This window comes from Rutidosis leptorrhynchoides, chromosome 2, assembly GCF_046630445.1.
Source record: "Rutidosis leptorrhynchoides isolate AG116_Rl617_1_P2 chromosome 2, CSIRO_AGI_Rlap_v1, whole genome shotgun sequence".
In the NCBI taxonomy this organism is placed as follows: domain Eukaryota; kingdom Viridiplantae; phylum Streptophyta; class Magnoliopsida; order Asterales; family Asteraceae; genus Rutidosis; species Rutidosis leptorrhynchoides.
This window is the reverse complement of record NC_092334.1, coordinates 707651457-707667295: the sequence shown is the minus strand read 5'-3', so window position 1 is coordinate 707667295 and position 15839 is coordinate 707651457. Positions and strand designations below refer to the sequence as shown.

Sequence of the window (15839 nt, the reverse complement as noted above, 5' to 3'; positions counted from 1 at the left end):
CGAATTCTCTTACAACAACAGTTATCATTCAAGTATTAAAGCCGCGCCTTTTGAAGCATTGTATGGCCGCAAGTGCCGTTCTCCTATTTGTTGGGCCGAGTTAGGCGAAGTGCAAATCATCGGACCCGAGATAGTCCATGAAACGACGGAGAAGATTTCTCAGATTCAGGCGAGACTTAAGACAGCCCGCGATCGCCAAAAGAGTTATACTGATCTTAAACGTAAAGACTTCGAATTCAACGTAGGTGACCGAGTAATGTTGAAGGTCGCACCTTGGAAAGGTGTGATTCGTTTTGGAAAAGCACGGAAAGTTAAACCCGCGATACATTGGTCCTTTTGAAATTTTGGAACGTGTTGGACCCGTTGCTTACCGTTTGGGTCTTCTGACTTAGTTGAGTGCTGTTCATCCTACCTTCCATGTATCAAATTTGAAGAAATGTCTTGCTCCACCGGAACTTATCATACCATTGGAAGAACTTACGATTGATGACAAAATCCACTTCGTGGAAGAACCTGTCAAAATTATGGACCGTGAGGTCAAAACCTTGAAACGTAATAAGATTCCAATTGTCCGAGTTCGATGGAATGCCAAGCGTGGACCTGAGTTCACCTGGGAACGAGAGGATCAAATGATGCAGAAGTATCCTCACCTTTTCCCGACTCCAACACCTGCCTCAGCTTAAATTTTGGGACAAAATTTCCAATAACAGGTGGGTAATGTAACGACCCGACTTTTTCGAGTTGCTTTTGTGTTTCGTATTTTAGCGAAACTGCGTATTTGTGCGTACTGTGTTACTTTATTACTCCGGAACCTTGACACACATGTTTTATATTCATATATACTTTAAAACGTGCCTTGGTGTATGTAGAATGCTTAACTTATCCATTGGATGCTTTATAACCGTTAGTGTTACTTGCCGCTACAAATAAACCGCGGACTGCGCGCACGTTTGACTTTTGTCAGAACCGGAACTTTTGGACTGTGAAATATTAATTATTATTTTCTAATAATAATTACCTGGGCCTTTGGATGCTTAATTTTATTTATTTAATTGCTAAAGCCCAATAGTTAGCCTTTTTGGACTTTCTACGTTGTTGGGCTCTAGCCCACCCTACTCTAGCTAGTGACCCAATTAATTAGCTCAAGTATTATTACTAGTGGCCCATAATAATAAATAAATAATAAATAAATTAATTAATTAGTCATACTAGCATAATGGATAAGGATTATCAACTTTGTTACATAAGATTCTAGCAAAAGGACACACGTTAGACACCATTAGCCAAAAGCAAGATTTTGTCCCCCCTCCCCCTGTAAATGTCGTCCACCACCACCACCATAGGCCTTGCCACATCATCAATCCATGTGAATCTCTAATTCTTATAAATACTAGCCTTTAGCCTCTCATTTCCACACTTGATCATTTTGGTTTTTCACATACTTGTTCTTTCTCTCTTTCATTCCTTTCTAGCATTACTTGTAAGTCTTCTTTTCCTTCTTCTTTTCCTTTTCAAATTCATGATCATCATCATCATTTTATGGAGATCAAAGTTCCTTTTAGCTTTGATCTTACTTATATCTTGTTGATTCAAGCATGAATCTTTCAAGAACATGGAAGATTCAAGCTTTTTAGCTTGAATCTTCATAACTTTTGTAGATCTACTTCTTTTATACTTTAATCTTTCTATTTTATGATAAAGATTCAAACTTTTGTTTGTAATCTTCATGCATCTTCAAAATCCAAGCTTTATGCTACAAGATCTTCAAGAACAATCAAGATGCAAGCTTTCTAGCTTGAATCTTCATATCTTTTTGTTAGATCTAAGTTCTTTTTGCTTTGATTGTGTTGTTTTGTGAAAAAGATTCAAACTTGTGTTTGTTATCTTCATATATCTTAAAGATCCAAGCTTTCTGCTTCAAGATCTTCAAGAACACTTAAAGGTTCAAGCTTTCTAGGTTTGTAACCTTGTAACTTGTGTGAAATGGATCCAAGCTCTCTAGCTTAGGGTTCCATCACCTCTTTTGACTTAGATTGTGTTCATACTTGTTAAATTGATGTAAAGTTTGTAACTTTAGTTGTTATTGTAACTTGTATTAGTGTTAAGACTAAGGATATGATGTAACCTTGGTTCATCATCCATCTAAGACTCATGAATGAGTTGTATTCTTACTTGGTCTTAACATATTGTGTATTGATGGTGAATCTTGGTCAAAAGTGATGCTAAACCATTAACGAGTTGTACACTTGAAGCTACAAGCATCAAGGATGAGAACCGTGATGAGCATCGAGCACCAACAACCCCACCGGAGCACTTGTCCACTGATTTTCGTATCTGATCATACCACCTGGGCTACTGGAAAGTTTATTTTCAGTTAGTTCGGTTCGAGTAGATGATTTTCCGTTTAGGCCTCGTCTTAATCCGAGTTACGGTTTAGGATTTATGGCCCTCCGAGAGTCACTACACCCTATTAACGTTGTGCTGAAATTTCTGACATACTCGCACTTAAACCGTCGCCACGGTCAAACAAAGATGAGTTAGGTTCTGAAAATTGGTAAGCTGTTAGGGGACTCATATACGGAGCCATAGCCACTGACCTTGCGTCTTTTTGATTTACGTAGAGGTCGTAGAAGCTGACCGAAGTCAGCCTATTATTTCGATCTATATTCTTGTCAAACTCACTTAGCTTTTATGATGATGAATGATGATGATGATGACACTTAAACTTATTTTGTAACATCCCGCTTTTTTCCGTTTACTTTTCTGTTTAACTATTTAAATCCCGTTATATGTTTATAACATCTCCGGTTAATACGTGTTTTAAAATTATCTCGTCTAGGTATTTCACGCACCCGCAAACGAACTTGAGGGACTAGTTTCGCCAAAATGCCAAAGAGGTGACTAGCCTTTGACTAGTCAACCCCCACTCCCATCTTTTATTTTTCATTTCCCTTTTCTTCTTCTACTTCCATATTTTCTCTCAATTCTCCAATTTCAAGAATCATCATCTAAATCAAATCGAGCAAGCATCCATCTAAACAAATTGCATATTCGGAATCCTCTCATCTTCCTCTTCGATTCCATACCGATTTCATCAAGTTTGGGTCAAGACTAGCACTATCCTTCGCACACGTTACTTTGTGAAGTACTTTTCATACGTGCACTCAAGTTACACTTGCAGGGTGTAAATGTGAACTTATATTATGTGATCACATGGGCTTGACGAGCCTCATTCGAACGGTTCGCTACCGTTAGCGGATGAAATATATTTTCGGGTCTAGTGTATGTTCTAACACTACGCAAAGGGTGCAAAACAGTTAAGTTTGATAATTGGGTGCCCGCGAAACAAATAACAACTTTGGAATGCAAATGATTCGATAATCATATTATATTAAATCTTGTGGTTCAAATGGAACGTTTACTAAAACACCTATGATTTCACCAACGTTTTCGTTGACAGTTTTCTATATGTTTTCTCAGGTCCTTGAAAGCTACATGATACATGCTTCCGCACTCTTTTTGATACTTGCTTGGATATCGAGTATGCATGCATAGTTGGAGCGTCTTTTGACTACTTTAAATTGTGTCGCATAGGTTTCATTCGTACGTTAAACTTTGTATTGTAACTAATCTTTTGAACTACATTTGTAAACTTGAAACATCCCTTTACTTATGAAATGAATGTGACATATTTTGGTCAAACGTCATAATAAAGACTTATGACCACGCTACGGGACCGAAGTAGTCGTCGCCGTCAAACATGATTTGGTCGAGTCGCTACAGATACCATCTGTAGCGACCCGACCAAATCATGTTTGACGGCGACGACTACTTCGGTCCCGTAGCGTGGTCATTCAAACGTCATAATAAAGACTTATGACCACGCTACGGGACCGAAGTAGTCGTCGCCGTCAAACATGATTTGGTCGGGTCGCTACAGATACCATCTGTAGCGACCCGACCAAATCATGTTTGACGGCGACGACTACTTCGGTCCCGTAGCGTGGTCATAAGTCTTTATTATGACGTTTGACCAAAATATGTCGCATTCATTTCATAAGTAAAGGGATGTTTCAAGTTTACAAATGTAGTTCAAAAGATTAGTTACAATACAAAGTTTAACGTACGAATGAAACCTATGCGACACAATTTAAAGTAGTCAAAAGACGCTCCAACTATGCATGCATACTCGACATCCAAGCAAGTATCAAAAAGAGTGCGGAAGCATGTATCATGTAGCTTTCAAGGACCTAAGAAAACATATAGAAAACTGTCAACGAAAACGTTGGTGAAATCATAGGTGTTTTAGTAAACGTTCCATTTGAACCACAAGATTTAATATAATATGATTATCGAATCATTTGCATTCCAAAGTTGTTATTTGTTTCACGGGCACCCAATTATCAAACTTAACTGTTTTGCACCCTTTGCGTAGTGTTAGAACATACACTAGACTCAAAAATATATTTCATCCGCTAACGGTAGCGAACCGTCCGAATGAGGCTCGCCAAGCCCATGTGATCACATAATATAAGTTCACGTTTACACCCTGCAAGTGTAACTTGAGTGCACGTATGAAAAGTACTTCACAAAGTAATGTGTGCAAAGGATAGTGCTAGTCTTGACCCAAACTTGATGAAATCGGTATGGAATCGAAGAGGAAGATGAGAGGATTCCGAATATGCAATTTGTTTAGATGGATGCTTGCTCGATTTGATTTAGATGATGATTCTTGAAATTGGAGAATTGAGAGAAAATATGGAAGTAGAAAAAGAAAAGGGAAATGAAAAAGAAAAGATGGGAGTGGGGGTTGACTAGTCAAAGGCTAGTCACCTCTTTGGTATTTTGGCGAAACTAGTCCCTCAAGTTCGTTTGCAGGTGCGTGAAATACCTAGACGAGATAATTTTAAAACACGTATTAACCGGAGATGTTATAAACATATAACGGGATTTAAATAGTTAAACGAAAAAGTAAACGGAAAAAGGCGGGATGTTACATTACCTACTCCTTAAAAGAAATTTCGTCCCGAAATTTAAGTAGGCGTAGTAGTCGTTGTTTCTTCCTCGGGATCTTGCGTTTCCGGAGCCGGGAATAAATGAGGGTATTTCTTTTGCATTTGATCTTGCCTTTCCCAAGTAAACTCGGGTCCCCTTTTGGCGTTCCAACGGACTTTAACAATCGGAATTCGGCTTTGTTTCAATGTCTTGATGGAGGTGTCCACAATTTCAACCGATTCCTCCACAAAATGAAGTTTGTCATCAATAGTAAGTTCCTCGAGAGGGATGACGATATCGGGTTCGGCAAGACACTTTTTCAAGTTAGATACATGGAAGGTAGGATGAACGGAGTTCAATTGAGGCGGAAGATCTAAACGATAAGCAACGGTTCCAATACGCTCCAAGATTTCGAAAGGACCAATATACCGCGGATTTAGCTTCCCGCGTTTCCCAAAACGGATTACACCCTTCCAAGGTGCGACTTTTAACATGGCGCGGTCACCGACTTGAAATTCAAGGTCGTTGCATCTTTTGTCGGTATAGCACTTTTGACGACTCCGGGCCGTCCGAAGCCTATCTCGGATTTGAACGATCTTCTCGGTGGTTTCGTGAATGAGTTTGGGTCCGGTGATTTGTACGTCGCCTACTTCGGCCCAACAAAGAGGAGAACGGCATTTTCGGCCATATAATGCTTCGAATGGGGCGGCTTTTATACTCGCGTGATAACTATTGTTGTAAGAGAACTCGGCGAGAGGTAAGTGCTTGTCCCCAGCTATTCCAAAATCAACCACGCAAGCTCGTAACATGTCCTCTAAGGTTTGAATTGTACGTTCGCTTTGTCCATCGGTTTGAGGATGATATGTGGTGCTCATGTCTAAACGCGTTCCCAACGCTTCTTGCAAGGTACGCCAAAATCTAGAAACAAAACGGCCATCTCAGTCGGAGATAATCGATAAAGGTAAACCGTGTCGGGCTACGATCTCCTTGATATAAAGTCGTTCAAGTTTCTCCATTTTGTCGGTCTCCTTCATGGCGAGAAAGTGTGCGGATTTGGTGAGACGGTCAACAATAACCCAAATGGTATCATAACCGCCCGTCGTTTTTGGTAGTTTGGTGATAAAATCCATTGTTATTCTTTCCCACTTCCATTGCGGGATTTCGGGTTGTTGAAGTAATCCGGACGGTCTTTGGTGTTCGGCTTTGACTTTAGAACATGTCAAACACTTGGAAACATAAGTAGCTACGTCCCTTTTGAGGTTCGGCCACCAATATAGTTGTTTAAGGTCGTGGTACATCTTATTGGCACCGGGGTGAATCGAGTATCGCGACTTATGGGCTTCATCTAAAATAAGGCTTCGTAGGTCCCCATAACTAGGCACCCAAATCCTTCCGGCGAAATATCGGAGTCCGGTCTCCCTAATTTCGAATCGAGAGACGAGAATGTTCAAGAGCTCGTGTGAAAGGTTTTCATCCTTGACTGCCTCATCTTGGGCTACCCGAATTTGGCTATTAAGGTTTGTGTGGATGGTGATGTTTAAGGCTCGGACACGAAGAGGCACCGCTCTTTCTTTTTGACTTAAGGCATCGGCTACTACATTTGCCTTCCCGGGATGGTAACGAAGCTCGCAATCGTAATCGTTTAAGGTTTCAATCCACCTTCGTTGTCTCATGTTTAGTTGCTTTTAATCGAAAATGTGTTGGAGACTTTTGTGATCGGTAAAGATAGTACTCTTGGTTCCATAAAGATAGTGTCTCCACATTTTAAGTGCAAAGACAATGGCTCCGAGTTCGAGATCATGTGTCGTGTAGTTTCGTTCATGAATTTTGATTTGTCGAGAAGCATAAGAAATGACTTTCGTTCGTTGCATCAACACACACCCAAAACCATGTTTCGAGGCGTCGCAATACACAACAAAATCGTCATTGCCTTCGGGAAGTGACAAGATAGGAGCGGTGGTTAGCTTTGTTTTCAAGATTTGAAATGCGGATTCTTGTTCGGTCGCCCAATTGAATTTCTTTCCCTTGTGAGTTAAAGCGGTTAGAGGACGAGCAACCAAAGAAAAATCCTTGATGAATCTACGATAGTATCCGGCGAGACCCAAGAATTGACGAATGTGAGTAGGAGTAGTAGGAGTCTCCCATTTACTAATGGCTTCGATTTTCGTTGGATCGACTTTAATACCTTGGTCACTTACAACATAACCAAGAAATTGAACTTCCTTTAACCAAAATTCACACTTGGAGAATTTGGCATAGAGTCGTTCTTGTCTTAAAAGTTCAAGCACAAGTCGGAGGTGTTCCTCGTGTTCTTCTTCGCTTTTTGAATAGACTAAAATATCATCGATGAACACGATAACGAATTTGTCAAGATACGGTTTGCACACACGGTTCATAAGATCCATGAACACCGCCGGTGCGTTAGTGAGACCAAATGGCATTACAAGAAATTCATAACTACCATAACGAGTTTGGAAAGCAGTTTTGGAGACATCTTCCCCCTTAACCCTTAATTGATGATAACCCGAGCGAAGATCAATTTTTGAATATATACAAGACCCTTGTAATTGATCAAAGAGGTCATCGATGCGAGGAAGAGGATATCGGTTCTTAACCATCAATTTGTTTAGTTCACGATAGTCAATGCACATTCGTAGGGATCCGTCTTTCTTTTTAACAAACAAAATCGGAGCGCCCCAAGGTGAATGGCTAGGTTGGATAAAACCACGATCAAGTAGTTCTTGGATTTGACTTTGCAATTCTTGCATTTCGGATGGAGCGAGTCTATAAGGTGCACGTGCTACGGGTGCGGCCCCCGGAATAAGATCGATTTGGAATTCAACCGGTCGATGAGGTGGAAGACCCGGCAATTCGTCGGGAAATACATCGGAATAGTCACTAACAATTGGCACATCATCGATGTGCTTCTCATCGGACTCGACTTTCTTAACGTGAGCAAGGATCGCAAAACAACCCTTACGGAGTAGTTTTCTAACTTTAATACACGAAACGAAGTTGAGTCCGGTGCAACTCTTATCGCCATAGACGATCAAAGGTTCACCATTCTCGATAGGGATTCGGATTGCGTTAAGATCACAAAGGATGTGAGATTTTGTTTTGGCTAGCCAATTCATACCGATTAATACATCGAAGCTTCCTAGTTCCATGGGTATCAAGTCAATTTCAAATTCAATACCCAAAATGTTTAACGTACACCCCCGGTAATATGTGTCGGCACTCAATAGTTTTCCGTTGGCCACTTCAATGGTATAAGTGGTATCTAGTGGGAGTGGTGGAGTATTAAAAGAATGAGTCAAAGTCTTGGATACAAAACTCTTATCGGCACCCGAATCGAATAAACAAGTAACATAAGTGTTGTTGAGGAGAAACGTACCCGTGACTAATTCATTGTCATCTCGGGCTTCCTCGGTGTTGATGTTGAAAGCTCGGCCACGTGTGTTGGGGTTGGCTTTCTTCTTCGGACATGCATTTCTAAAATGACCCGTTTGGCCACATTCATAACAAGTACCTGGTTTTGGTGCATTGGGCACCTTTTGAGCGACGGGGGCGGCACTTCTACAATCGTTGGCCACATGACCACCCCTTTGGCACCGGTGGCAAAATAGATTGCTACATTCACCATAGTGGTGTTTGTGGCATTTGTTGCAAAAGGGTTTATTTTCGCCATAACTTTTCTTGGCGTCGGAGGTGTAAGGCTTCTTAGCAAAGTTGTTGTTGCTTGATTGGGAGGGTTCCTACTTTCTTTTGTTGCCGCCCGATTTATCCTCGGCCTTAGGTGCTGGAACTACGATTTCGTCAACCGTTTCGATCAATTGGCGGGCCATGTTCAATGCTTGTTGTAGGTTAGCGGGTTTGGATGACATCACCCCTTGTTTGATGCTCTTTGGAAGACCATACATATAAAGTTCGACCCTTTGAGATTCAGGGTTTACGAGGTTGGAACACATCAAGGATAGTTCGGCGAATCATTGATTATAGGCCTTGAGATCGTTTCCGACCGCCTCTAAGGTTCTTAGCTCTTGTTCGAGCTTTCGGGTTTCTTCGCGAGGGAAATATTCGATGACCATCTTTTCCCTTAAATCGGCCCAAGAGAGGGCGTGAGCTTCATCGGTACCCACCGATTGTACATAAGTATTCCACCATGTAAGAGCGACACCGGCGAAGGTGTGAGTGGAGTATTTGACCTTGTCTTGGTCCCGACAACCGCTTATGCTAAAGACGGCTTCCGTTTGCTCAAACCATCGGGTGAGCATGACCGGTCCCCCGGTTCCATCAAAAGTGTGAGGTTTGCACCCCATGAAGGATTTGTAGGAGCACCCTTCGTTTGAGTTACCGGCTCCATTGTTGTTGTTGTGGTTGTTGTTATTGTTGGAGGAGTGATCGGCCATGGCCGCTTCCACGGCGGTGGCTATCATTCGTTGTAGAGCTTGTTCGGGAGTCTCATGGCGTGGCACACGACGAGGAGGCATTGTTCCTTCAAAACACAAGAATACCGTTGATTAGTATTCTTAATAATACTAACCATGATATGGAATAAGGATAGAGAAAATTTTTTCCTTGACTCGCCTTAAATTCTTTATGTCATAATGTCGGAATGTTCATATGAGTCACCGTAATATAATCCCGGAAATTATATTACCCTAATTCATATGTGCATTCGACACTAATTCATATAGTCAAGGTGGCGCGTCAATTAAATCAAGTAACATGAGATTAAGGTTGAATAAGAATTTGATGTGATAGACGAGTTCAAGTATAATGCACAAGTAGTCAAGTAATTCCTACTTCAAGTCTATATGCCGGTTGTAGTCTAGACTCACCAATGTACCCTATGACTCGGGGTTGGCACCAATGAACTCTAAATCCCTACAACCAACGCTCTGATACCATCTGTAGCGACCCGACCAAATCATGTTTGACGGCGACGACTACTTCGGTCCCGTAGCGTGGTCATAAGTCTTTATTATGACGTTTGACCAAAATATGTCGCATTCATTTCATAAGTAAAGGGATGTTTCAAGTTTACAAATGTAGTTCAAAAGATTAGGTACAATACAAAGTTTAACGTACGAATGAAACATATGCGACACAATTTAAAGTTGTCAAAAGACGCTCCAACTATGCATGCATACTCGACATCCAAGCAAGTATCAAAAAGAGTGCGGAAGCATGTATCATGTAGCTTTCAAGGACCTGAGAAAACATATAGAAAACTGTCAACAAAAACGTTGGTGAAATCATAGGTGTTTTAGTAAACGTTCCATTTGAACCACAAGATTTAATATAATATGATTATCGAATCATTTGCATTCCAAAGTTGTTATTTGTTTTGCGGGCACCCAATTATCAAACTTAACTGTTTTGCACCCTTTGCGTAGTGTTAGAACATACACTAGACCCGAAAATATATTTCATCTGCTAACGGTAGCGAACCATCCGAATGAGGCTCGTCAAGCCCATGTGATCACATAATATAAGTTCACGTTTACACACTGCAAGTGTAACTTGAGTGCACGTATGAAAGTACTTCACAAAGTAACGTGTGCGAAGGATAGTGCTAGTCTTGACCCAAACTTGATGAAATTGGTATGGAATCGAAGAGGAAGATGAGAGGATTCCGAATATGCAATTTGTTTAGATGGATGCTTGCTCGATTTGATTTAGATGATGATTCTTGAAATTGGAGAATTGAGAGAAAATATGAAAGTAGAAGAAGAAAAGGGAAATGAAAAAGAAAAGATGGGAGTGGGGGTTGACTAGTCAAAGGCTAGTCACCTCTTTGGCATTTTGGCGAAACTAGTCCCTCAAGTTCGTTTGCGGGTGCGTGAAATACCTAGACGAGATAATTTTAAAACACGTATTAACCGGAGATGTTATAAACATATAACGGGATTTAAATAGTTAAACGGAAAAGTAAACGGAAAAAGGCGGGATGTTACATATTTTATGCACTATTAGAACTTATTAAGACAACCTACTGACCTAGTAACCTTTGATTTAGGTTGACGACCTTTCGGACCGACTTACTACTTGCGTACTTTCATTACCGACTTTACCGCTTTTATCACTGTGAGTTATAGCATCCCTTTTTACCACTTTTACTATTTTTGGGACTGAGAATACATGCGCTTTTTACGTTTTACATGTTAGGCACGAGTACTTAAACTTTATATGTGTGTGGGTTATACTACGGCATAAACATTCCCCTTAGCACGGTAACGTTTAGACATTGGTTTTTGAACCGGTGAACGCGAATCTTAGATATGGATCCATAGGGTTTGACATCCCCACTCGGGCTAGTCGCGCTAGCATTTAACGAGTGTTTAATACTTCGTGGACATACGCACTCGCCAAGTGTACTTTCAGGGGGATATAAACGTTAAGTCTAGTTACCGGGTGCCCACGGTTATGCATATACTTTTCATACTGTTTTGATACGCTGTTGCAGCACTGAAATCTCGTGGCCTATCTTACGTTACTATTACAACTTAAACTATAGCTCACCAACATTCGTGTTGACTTTTTAAGCGTGTATTTCTCAGGTGCCTTGAGGTTTATTGCTTCCGCTGTTAGACTTGATGTCATGCTGTTACACTTGTTGTCAAGCTATTTTTGAATTGCTGTTATGGACCTACTGTACTAGTTACCCGCTGCATTACTAGAGATGTCACAAATTATGAAACTTATGTTTTGCATTCGTAAACTTATGTTATTTTGGAACAATGGTTTGTAATAAGTCTTATGACATGTTATCTTGTAAAACGTTATCTTTTTAATGAATGCAAATCGGTTTTCAAACAGCATATAGTGTTTGACCTTGTAATGATCCTGTTGTTAATGATCTGTACACGATGGTTTTGTACGGGGCGTCACATAAACCCTATAAACCCTAATATCTAAACCCTAACACCTAAAACCTCAATATACGCTCGAAAAACACGATAATTGTTATATATTACTTCTTCGAGCATTTTCTCGCCAAAATAAAAACATTTATCACAAAGTGTCTTTATTAAATGTTCATATTTTCATCCAATCTATAATGTTCATGAACAAAGTTTTTTCAAAAAACGAAAAAAATAAATAAATTTTGCTTCCCCCGCTCCCCCGATTGATTACTTCCCTCTTGATCCTACCACTATATATATATATATATATATATATATATATATATATATATATATATATATATATATATATATATATATATATATATATATATATGACAATCGTTCCTTATTCAAGTGTTCCAATTATTTTGGCCAAACAGTTGGTACAATCTTTTGGGTTAATGATGAAATTACCCTTAATCTATTTTAGTTCTTAAGGTTCTCTATATTAATTTGTTCTCAATTAAACATTTGAATATATATATATATATATATATATATATATATATATATATATATATATATATATATATATATATATATATATATATATATATATATATATATATATATATATATATATATATATATTTGTGTGTGTGTGTGTGCGCGCTCTTGCACGTATTGTTTTATATACTAAATGTAAATTCGAGTATTTAATTATTATAGTGGGTGCATGTGAGCTGCTCGATTGACATTAGCCCAACCCAAATTAAGAAACATGGCATATCTCCAAATCCACTTGAATATGAGAGCGAGACCAAATGCTTAGGGACTTCCCAAATCCAAACCTCCCTTTTTCAAACGAGGCAAGAACTAGCTCTCAACGGATTCAATGTATCTTTTTATTACCTTCCGAACCTCCCCAAAAGAATGAAGCTCTTAATCTGTAACACCTTCAATTGGGCCTAATAGGAATTGACCTTTTTGCCCTTGTGTGTGATTTGTTAGTGATTAAGAAAATTATGTGTATATAATTATTTATGTATGGGTAAAAGTGTGTTTTGTGACAAGGGTCACAAAACATATTTTCTTAAGTGATTTAGACCTCGTTAGGGTTGCATAATGAGGTACATTGTGTTCCAGATAATTTTTTTTTGTACAGCGATTGGGATCACCCGAGGGGGAATAAATCACCTGTTGTGATCATCTCCTGTTCCAACTATGCCGATGCAACGATAATAAACCCGCCCCCATCGCTGCCCGGGAGGAAACCTTGAAACCGATCCAAGGGCACGCCCAAGTAAAACCCCTCCCCTTTACCCCCCAAACGATATGGGAAAGGTGCCATGGATGGATACTTCATGGCAGAGATGAAATTGTGTTTTTAATATGTAATCGACGGGGGTCGAACTCTTGACCTCCCCTTAAGGAGGCAGGCCACCAACCGCTGGACCACGTCACAACTTCTGTGAGATGATAACTGATAAATACCCGTGTGAGATGAGGATTCCCTACCCTTGAAGAAACCTAAGATAGATATATACTCATGCTCGTTCATTTCACTTACTTTCTTTTAGCAACCTTAAACCATAAAATACTCTGCTGCTCCCTATTACATAAAATCAGCTAGTGCAAATCCAAGTTTTAGACTTTGTGCGTCTGATTCAACTAGTTTTCAGCATCATAACAAGGTATGTATTACAGAATTTGATGATTTCAAATGGGTTTTATGCGGAAATTGTAAAATTGAACTTTTTGTGCTTGATTCTTGATTCTAAGTGTTTGTTATGCTTGATTGCTGCTTGATATAGCTTCTATAAGTGTTATATAATGTTCTTGAATCATTTAATCGATCAAAACATGTTTATATATCGAATTGGGATGTAAAAAAGCCAAAAACGAGCTGAAAGGACATGTTCTGAAGTCCTCGTACGAAGTGGGTCTTCTTCATGCGAAAAGAAATCTCCTAGTACGAGCTGTTTGTCATATTTTTGAAAAACTAAAATTGTCGTAACTTTCAAACCGTAACTCCGTTTTTGCCAAATAAACTATCATTTGAAATGTAATGAGGTATACTTTCCAATGGTAAAGACTTAAATATGTGAATCAAACTTTAATTGGGTTCAAATCCATATGATAGCATGTATGTTTCGTCTTGCACGCGTACGAGGGTGGTTACAATGACTTATTAGTTAGGTTACTAATATCGTATAAGGATCAAAATAAAATTTAGTGACGACTTCTTTAATGGTAACTTAATAGCATCATTAGTGATCAAATAATAAGTCGCTACAATGACTTATTGGTTAGGTCACTAATATCGTATAAGGATCAAAATAAAATTTAGTGACGACTTCTTTAATGGTAACTTAATAGCATCATTAGTGATTAAATAATAAGTCGCCACTAAAAAATGGTTACAAACTTACAAATGAACATTTTTATAGCACTAATTGTTAATGCTTAAATTTGTAAAATCCTAGTCTAAAATCATTATTATCCGAATGATGAAGATAGTAAAATTGTTAATTGTTGTCTAATGCCCAACTTGGATATATTAAGTGCTTTGAATGTGCCTTGATGCTATCAGTAATGACTTTATCAGTCAAATAATTAGGGTCTAATATACATTTTTGACACGTTGGGCCTACTGCTTTTTGAGTTATAGATGCGATCTTGATGTTCCTTTCAAGATTTTATTAGTTCAATAAAAATAAATGTAAAAATATCAATAATTGTATTTTGATTCGTTAAGTGTATTTTAACAGTTTACAAACATTATTTTAATAACAAACTCTCACGTCCAATAACACAACTTGGATTCTACATATTTGGCTCTTTAAACCTACTGTTTTTGTAGCAACTGAATTAAAAAAAGTGAACTTTAGCTTTTCATTTTGGAACTATATGGTCCTAACTCCTAATACAGAATATATGTTAACGTTTCTTTTATTAAATTAACAAAATCCGTTTTGGTGATTAATTTAGTAAATATATTAGGCTTCAGGCCCAACTATATACATGCATATTAGCATATAAATCCACGGAGTTTTTAACTTTTGATGGTACTGCCAACATCAATGCGCTGGGGGTTTCCCAACCTTTGATGATACTGTCAATATCGTCGCGAATTGGATTTCCTCTTAACGCATGTGTGAGTGACAAATGAGAGCATTCAATGTCGATGTCTCCTTAAAATAATGATTATAGAGAGAGGTTTTCGTATAACATAAGGTTATATGTACACATTTGTTTCTTCTCATATTCAATGTGGAACTTTGGTTTGCACCTTTTTAACTGATTATCTCCAACACCGAATAGCAAGGTTAGTGAGTTTCTTCCCATATAAACTTGGTTTTCCGAGGGAAGAGAACTCGGACGTCTCAAAAGAATAAAACAAAATTGGAAGGGTAGAAAGATGAACTTTTACAAGTTTAGATGTATAAATTAACCTCTAGTAAACTTTCTTAGGATGATTTATATTTGGTTTATGATAATGGCTCTGATCTGATGTTTAATAAGTTTTGATTAGTATAATAATAAACATCTTGAAATCAAGTTTTGTCTCCAGATTTTGCTCCTGACTTATGTAGTACATATTCAACAAGCAAAATAAATAACCTATAAATTTATTATCATATGTGAGTGCTTACAAAAATAAAATGATAATATAATATATGGGTGGCTTCCCGATGTATAATTCGAAGAAAGAATAACATAACACTGTTTTCCTTGTTATAATTATAATGACGATTTTGTAATTTGGTTGCTTCGTATTCCATCTCCATTAAATTCATCTCTTAATATCCTGAATCGTCTACTTTTAAACAATGGGAAATTTATATAACTCTAAGGTATCATCACCAAAAAAACGAAGCTGGAATAGCTCAGTTGGTTAGAGCGTGTGGCTGTTAACCACAAGGTCGGAGGTTCAAGCCCTCCTTCTAGCGTTTCTGTTATTAAAATTACTTTTTTTCAATATGTTTTACA

At 38.5% G+C, this 15839-nt stretch overlaps 1 non-coding gene across 1 annotated transcript; it reads left to right on the top strand.

The window, feature by feature from the left end:
* Positions 1 to 15725: 15725 nt before the first annotated feature.
* TRNAN-GUU (transfer RNA asparagine (anticodon GUU)) lies at positions 15726 to 15799 on the top strand. Its single transcript has one exon. It is a non-coding gene; the product is annotated as a tRNA-Asn (tRNA).
* Positions 15800 to 15839: the final 40 nt, after the last annotated feature.